This window comes from Dreissena polymorpha, chromosome 7 (genome assembly GCF_020536995.1).
Source record: "Dreissena polymorpha isolate Duluth1 chromosome 7, UMN_Dpol_1.0, whole genome shotgun sequence".
NCBI classification, from domain to species: Eukaryota; Metazoa; Mollusca; class Bivalvia; order Myida; family Dreissenidae; genus Dreissena; species Dreissena polymorpha.
In genome coordinates, this window is record NC_068361.1 from 10,248,202 (window position 1) to 10,256,870 (window position 8,669).

Genomic DNA, 8,669 nt, shown 5'->3' on the forward strand with positions numbered 1-8,669 from the left:
TTAACCAAATGTTCATATTAAACTTTTCAATTTAATTAACTTGTTTTTATCAAAAGGATACGATGCATATGTACTTAAAAACACGTGTTTGATGGTTTTCGATTCACTATATCTTTCTTCCCTTAAAATTTGGAATCATTAGTGATATTATAGGCATTTTTCACTGTTGAATAAAATTGTGTCATTGTGTCGTATGAACAAATCTGCATGAATACTACATTATAGGCATTTTTCACTGTTGAATAAAATTGCGTCATTGTGTCGTATGAACAAATCTGCACGTAAACTACATTTGGACTCAAATCGTACATCAAATCATTTCTGTCTTCAGCTGTCAAAACACCTATATACTGTTTGATTCCAATAATGTCGCTTTAATGGAATTACCATTTTTATTCATTTGCTTCTTAATATAAAATCACCTAAACTTGTTTTATTAGTAGCACAGCCCCATTAATATTTTTATTTAGTACTGCCCTTGGAATTTGTTCACGTCATTATGTCATTATGGATTTTTGTGACGTCATACGACCGACTTTCCCAGTTGTAATCTACATGCATAGGTCATTGGGTTTATAACGTTCCATTTTATTTATATTTTCTCTTTGATAGGCGTTTCTTGTTTGATTTAATTATTTTTAATTTGTTTAGCAGTCACATAAACAACCAAGCTATGTAATATGGAATTTTTACACCCATTATTGCTGCTTCTTCCTGTATTTGCGCGATGATTATCTGAGATATTAACTCTATGATTCTATATTCTCAAATCTTTTCTATAAAGAAGGAATGTAGTTGACAATTGTTAATAGTTTTATTTGATCGTTCGTCAAAAAGTTGTTATTCTGTTACTCTTGTATCTTCAATGCAATTGAGTAATTAAATAGTAATTAAATTGAATGCGTTTTAATTCCCTTTTATTATTGTTTAATTTGAGTTACAATGCTCTGACGTTAAATTTTATTTACACTTAAAAGTATTATGAATATTGCTGGGCCAAGTGTGAGGTTGAGCGCTCTATAACCAGGAGCCGTATTCATCAATAATAAACTCAAACTTGAACTCAAACTCAGACTTTGACTCAGACTTAGACTTACTAAAGACAGACTCAGGATCGGTATTCACGAACGTGTTTGGACATAGACTTCAATAAGATCGTGTTTTTTTATGACGTCACGACTAAGCGAACTCTCTAGTAGGGAAAACGCGCCAAATAGTGTCAAAAATAGTAGCAGACATTTTTGATATAACATATTGAATGGAGTGTTTGGCAGTTGAAGACAGCGAAACAAAGCGCCAGAAGGTCCAGATTGGTCCGAGCCAGAGATTGTTTTTAATGCGCTGGTTCGGAACCGCTGGAACCTTCTATCGGCGAGTATAAGGGGATCGGTGCCGAAAAGATTTTGGTTATTCGAAGAAAAAAATGGGACGAGGTGGCGAGCAGAATATCAGTGTAAGTTATATGTTATTATCGTATCTGCCTTATAGTTGAAATATTTTATTTAATAGCTTACTGTTGGATTTGCTACCGATGTCGTTTTTACTAGCGCCGAATAATGCACTATGTAAACAAGGGGCATAACCACTCAGCAAATTGTACTTACGGATTTCGGATGTGATTGTGGAATGTGTTTTAGTTTCAAACATTTGTTATGATTTATGGTACAGTTGCATGTTCTTTGTTTCCAAAATTTGCACACGTGAATTGTTATTTAAGTATTAATAATGAATATTTGTGATATCACGGATAAGTTTACCTTTTAAGGAGGTCTATTGTTTTAGTTTTCATCTCGTACCCTGTTAGATTCGTACCCAAGTGTGTTTTATTCGTATCTGATTACAATCTGCACATTTCCAAACGAACTTTTCAATTACTAAAAGTTTACATTGATAACTATTACCCTGTATGTCGTTTATATTAAACTAATCGACAGTCATTATGGCAAACATGAAATGTAATGTGTTTCATAAATACTGCTATACATCATTCAATTGTTTTTATTAAACTTTCAGAAAATTTGGGGTCGCAAAAACTGGTGAACAGTGCCAGAAGAAGTACCAAAATTCCAAGGCTCGGTGTAAGTTGTCATAAATTACTTTTTTTCGTTATGCTTTCATTTAATTAAATTTGTTGAAAGCTATAATCAATTGCAATTAGTTTGTTTCAATATTACTACATGTCGAACCTAATATGTGTTTTCTTCGTGTTATAATCACAATGAATACTTACTTATGTTGTTAAAATTTGTAAAAAAGCTTATGAGCATTTTCATTGGTTAATGTATGTTTTATGATACTGTATTATTTTGCTGAAATGGTGCTAGAATATATACAGCTATGTCACGCATTGAAAACAATTTTCTTTTTTTTTCGTTAAATTTAACTTTATAATAATTGTCTTTGCGTAATTGAATTAGTGTTATAAAAAAGATCTGACACTTGTCAATTCATATGATTATTGATTAAACCCATCAAGGAAATATGTAGGTAAGCTCACCAAAGGTACACTAAATAACAATATTCATGAACTCGTTCACAGAAATATGTTATGAAATGGCAACTTGTATCAGAATCTTTGTTTGTTGTAAATATAGCAGGGTTCCGTATAAGGACAATTAAAATAAAACATTAAGATCATTAATTTTAGATCGGCTAATGAAGTTTGTGCATTTAAGGAAGTATTTCTATTCCTTTTTGTTAGATACTTTAAATCTCTTGACTATTTCAATTTTGTTGTTGAGTTCATTTATTCAAGGAATGAGTGCAAATACAAACATTGTATTTCTTGGTAATCAAACAGTATGATTTGTTATTCTTCCAATGTAGAAATTTAAAAGGTCGGAGAAATGCGGCACCCAATCTGAGATATGTTTTGGAAGAGTCTTTGTGTCTGTTCATATTAAATTATTATTAATATATATTTTTTAAATTAACAAAGCCTTCAACAAGTAGATTATTATTTTATTTTATATACTAGTAATAAAATACCTGTGTGTATGTCTGTATTGAAATGACATTTCTTTGGCTATCATAATTTAGCATTTATTATGTAGCATTTTATAGCTTCTGAGTTTGTAATATATATATAGTCAGTATAATGTAACATGTTCACTGAACTGACTTATATTTATAGCGACTCTTTAATAATAATAATTAATCCACTTTTTTGTAACAAAATACATTAAATGCCAAACCTAAAGTAACATCCTTCAAGGTCAACGGTAAACAAATAAATATGTTCAAAGCGGCGCAGTAGGGAGCATTGTTTCTAACAAACACATCTCTTGTTCCATACTAAATTAACTTTGAATTAACTGTTTTTGTTTTTTTTGTTACAGATACATCAAATCTAGGCATAATTGCAACATGTTATTATTATTAATAAGCATAAGCGTATGTGCCTAAGTGTTTTACAAAGTTATATGTTTGAATTAATTTTTGCGGTTTATTTTTGCAGCTTCTTCATATGCGTTACAAAGCAGTGAGAGTGCCACAACAGCCAGCAGAGAAGAACATATGGTAAATAAATAGATAATACTATATATGCAAACCATTAACCATATGTATAGAACATTGAAAATGCAAACCATATGACTTATATTGTATACATCACATTCAACACAGTATACAATATAATAGAGATTCACCCTTATATAAAACAAAATAAAAGAAAAAAAAACATGCATTAAATTAACATTAAACATTGTGTTTGAAAGTTAACACTGGGATTATTATACATTAACTTAAGTATAGTATATTAACATTAGTTGTCCATTTTATTGCATTAAAAACATCACTGGATTAAATTAATTTAGATTTTTAAAGTGACACTATATTTTTTTATGTGATTTCAGAGTGTACCAGTCATGAAAGTAGAGGCATGAAGTGGAAAGAATGTAAGCTTTGGATATCTTTAAATTAAGATTTCAAATTCTCTGGAACAAATCTTGAAAATTTAAATATTGGTAAACTTATCACTTAGGTAGCTCTAATTGGAGGGTAGTGCAGTGCATACAATTAATTTAGAGTTAATAATTAACTTGCATGGATGGAATTCCAGTTCTTAAAACTATACTGACAATACCATCTGACAAAGCGAGTACTGTATAATATGTTGTTATGTAATATGCAACAAAAGTCATGCATTGGTTGAAACATAATTAGCATCAAATATGTTAAAACTAAGTACCAATTCATAGTACCAATGCATACATAGATTATGTGATATATATGTATTAATTTTTTAACCTTTGAAGATCATAATATGAGAACAAGTCCATTTATACAAATCACACTTTTTATCCATTTTTGCAGCGCTCACAAAGAAGACCGACAAGAGATCACAAGGAGATACCTTAACAAAACTTACAGAGAAACCGATGGAAAAAGACTAAGAAAAAATAGAATAAAAAAAAAAAAAAGTTGACTGTAGAAATTGAAATAATACATTTGGAGAAAAAGATGTGTTTAGTGTCAATACGTGACCAAGTGCTATAACTCTGACATGTTATATACTAGTAGTAGATTTATTCCCCTTTTTGTAATTAAAAGGATCTTATTATTTTTTTGTGCAACTACTTCAAAACTCTATTATTTCTTAAATAGAAAGTCTATATTAGAAATAATAGAGTTATGGAGCAGTTGCACACAAAATAATAAGTTTTTTTTTTTAATCAAAAAGGGGCATTCTCATATTTCTATGATAAAAATATGATTATGTCCCTTTTTGTACTTATAAAATTCCAGTCAATATTTGTGTGCTTGAAGAAATGTAGGTCAAATATTACATTGGTCATTGTATTATGTTACTGACAGATAAAATACATTCTACATTCAAAGAGGAATATTAGTTGAATGCGGTGTCTTGGGACACTTCTTGGTATTATTTGCTTACAAGATATACATCATTAATAATAATAAAATTCTTCATTCAATGAACTGAATGAAATTCCAGAATAATGATAGATACAGTTATGTGAATTTGAAATTAGACATCAACAAATCCTGGCATCATACTTTCGCCCTGGCCAACTGGCAGTGAACTTGAGTGAAGCTCGTTATTCTGAAGCTGGCGTCATACACAGCCTGTTAACATAAAACATGTTATATTACACTAACAAAATAAGACATATTTTTGTACATTTTTTCTTAGGTATTTGATAAAATGCTGATGATATGTTTCTTATATTGCTAATGGCAAACTGTTAAAATTAACATACAGTTGTTTCATTAAATATTTGTGTTTAAAATAAAGTATCAAAGAAAAGCGATTGCATTTAGACTTGCACATAACTGACTGTAACGCCATACCTGATCGTTGATGGTGGGAATGCCCTTTCGCCCTATGTAGTCTTCTACATGGTTCACTGGCTTCTTGATATGCACATGCGTGCAATCAATGCACCCCAAAGTACTTGGAAAACTTGAAAGTTAATCTTTTAAAATTGACCCATTTTTTGGAAAACTTACGATATTAATAAGTAAATAGATATTGATATAAATGGATTGTGATCGGTGCATTTATGTGAATTATATTGAATGAAAGTTCTGCCTTATGTCAGAAGTGATGCAATATGCTGATGTGTCTCAACTTGATAATCAAATTTAATGTCATCGTTCTACAGCATTTGTCGCCAAAATACATTTTGTATTGGAACTCAATTACAACATAGATAGACACAAGGACAGATGCACATATGGATTCAGGTGTACCCTATATCTTCTTAACAGGGCGTATAATATACACATTATTTATAGCACCTTTTTTTTTAAATTAATAAACATTAATTCACATAACATTAAAGACCAAGAATAAAAAAAGTAATTGTCATAATTTTTATTGAAAATGTTGCGAGAAAAAAAATTACCCGATGTAATTTCGAACCACCGACTAGTCGGTGATATATAATCTGGAGCACCGATGCGCTACCAACTGCGTCATGGCAGTGTAACTTTTGAAGGCATATACATATCTATAAGTAAATTCCTACATCTATAAATAGATTTGTAATAGTAATGAAATCAAAATTTATGCGAAGTAAATGTCTTGTAAACGTTTTCAAATAGGTTTCCATATTTAGAGAATATCCATTATTATAGTTTATGATACATGCAAGTTATATGTTATTACTTTTTCATTCAAACAACAAGTATTATCCATAAAATTAGTGCATGTTCACGTTCATTCAGTTTGGAGATTATTTTCACGAAAAAAAAAACAAACAAACGCGGAGAATTATGAATTTGACAGTTGTTTACAATAAATAAGAACAATTGCAAAATGCACACATCGCAAATGACTCACGTATCAGCGATCGCACCAAGTTCTTGTTTCGAACGAACGGCGTCGTACCAGCTGGAAATTTGACAAATTCAACACTCTAGCTGTCAAAATATTATTGACCTGTGCACAGGTCTACAAGTACAAAGTTCTGGCTACCATAACTTTAAATGTCGCTTTTTTATGATTTTTGACTGTCGCCACTTGCCACGTTGCTCGGGAAAGTATACACACTGCCAGGGCGACCGGAACTGGCAGACTCCGCATCGTATTGCAAACTATTCCTTGCAAATATTGCAAATAAATACGATTCCTGGTCTGGTAAAACGATGCCGTCTGTAATGTTCAATATCCCTATAAATCTCCAAATGGTTGGTACGATCTAGATACACTATTTCAATAATATTATTATTATTACGCGAGAAGCTCGTGCGGCGGCCATTTTGTAAAGTAAACGCTCAAACGACGTTACGTCATGATTGTATGGCGTAAGTCTAAACACTGTAGACTTAGCATTTGAGACTTATCTTACTGAGTCTGAGTCTAAAACTAACCATTTTATGTTTCGTGAATTAAGTTTTGTAAGGCTGAGTCTGAGTGTGAGTGAGAAACTGGAGCTGAGTCTAAGATTTGAGACTTACGTACATTGGTGAATACGGCTCCAGGTTAAAACCCCCAATGCTTTGCATTGACCGTTCCAAGGCGGTGATCCCAGCTTTATTCATATTTTGTGTTTATGTTGGTTTGTATTGTGCTGTATTGTGCTGTTTTGTACTGTTTTGGCAATCGGTCAATTGCCTTAAATAAAGGACCAACTAATTGTTTTTAATGAAAATTCAATACTGCTCCAGCAGCTGGAGTTTTACTTCTTTATATTATATCTGCTTATGTGAATTATACGCGTAAGAATCAATCTGTTCGCGATTCTTTATTTTTTTTAATTTATACTTGAGATGTTATTAGTTTTGCGATGTTACCTTCTCTAAAGCAATTGTGAGGTCATATAAAATAATTTAAACGTAAATCTTTAAAAAATGCATTCACACTAATAGATAGCTTAATCTTATTACGTTTTTTTCGTAGCGCGACCATTTTCCATACGTTTTTATACTTTCAACAGCTTGATATCAAAGACTGTACATCAGATTAAGTCATTTAAACTAGGCTTACAGGCCGCGACAAATAAATTTATGTTATAACTAACATACCATCATCGTATGAAAACATGAAAGAATTTTTATGAGGACTGAAGGATTTGAATACTTTTCATTTCAATTTCAGTTCTCGCCCTTTTCGGTCTGTTGTTCCTCTTGACCTTCCTGTTCAGCGGTAACAACAGACTTGGCACCGGATCCACCACCCTGATCTACGGCAACTTCTCTGCACCGTGAGTACATTGAATTTGAACTTTACAACAATCAACAAAACTGAATGAATTTATAATCTCACGTTTGAACACAACATAAGCATCATCACCGTTTGTATTACACCACTTACTTAACATTACAATAACCAACAGACAGGCCAGAAATCTTACTTCTACGTTAACAATTGTATCTTGTTATTGATTTCAAAACAAAAATCATATTAGAAAGGGCGACAATAATCTTCCCTGCCAGTTGTTAAATGTTTCCTTTAGTAATCCTTATCAACGATCTGAATTGCTGCAGTACTGTTAGCTATGATTATATTAAAGTTTGTATTTATGATTTTCAAAAATTTACCACTTTGTTGACAGCCACTTAACCGAAGCTTCATTTCAAATTGTAACAATTGTCGTAGTTAAAATTATGTCATACACATCTTTATGAATGGTACACGTGTTCTTTTTTTAACAAACATCCAATAAAAGATATAAAATATAAAAAAATCCATCTTTATTTACAGAACTGGCAAGTAGACGACGAACACCATGCGGATTTCATACTTTACGGGCAGGATATTTCGTCAACTATACCGGATATTACGTCATACGAACCTGATTTTACGTCACATTCCCTGACACCAGACCCACATCCATGTTTCTGTAATTACTTGTACATACGTTAAGATGCTGTGATGACGGTTTTTAATGGGCACGTAATAAATCATCTATCACCAATACTGTAGTCGTTTTGTTTGCTGATATGTTGATATATTATCCAATGTATGCTAGGTAGGCTATATCGATTTATTTAACATAACAGTTCAGTTGCGACTTAGGCATAAACAGTTCATCGTCAAAAACAATTAAGCGATAATGCTAAATTGAATCCACATGTATCAAAATGCAATAAAAAAAACAGAGAAACAGAAGTAAAAGAAAAAACATACAATAAAGTTATCAATTATTTCTCAAAATATATGGATTTTGTGCGAATGTATGATGTACGAAAAGGTTAATTATGTT

The 8,669-nt window shown here is 31.5% G+C and overlaps 1 long non-coding RNA gene across 1 annotated transcript; it reads left to right on the plus strand.

The window, feature by feature from the left end:
* The first annotated feature begins 1,552 nt into the window (after positions 1-1,552).
* On the plus strand, positions 1,553-5,270 carry LOC127837011 (uncharacterized). The gene is made up of 5 exons (XR_008029040.1): positions 1,553-1,662; positions 2,014-2,078; positions 3,458-3,519; positions 3,855-3,896; positions 4,315-5,270. It is a non-coding gene; the product is annotated as an uncharacterized LOC127837011 (long non-coding RNA).
* The last annotated feature ends 3,399 nt before the right edge of the window (positions 5,271-8,669 follow it).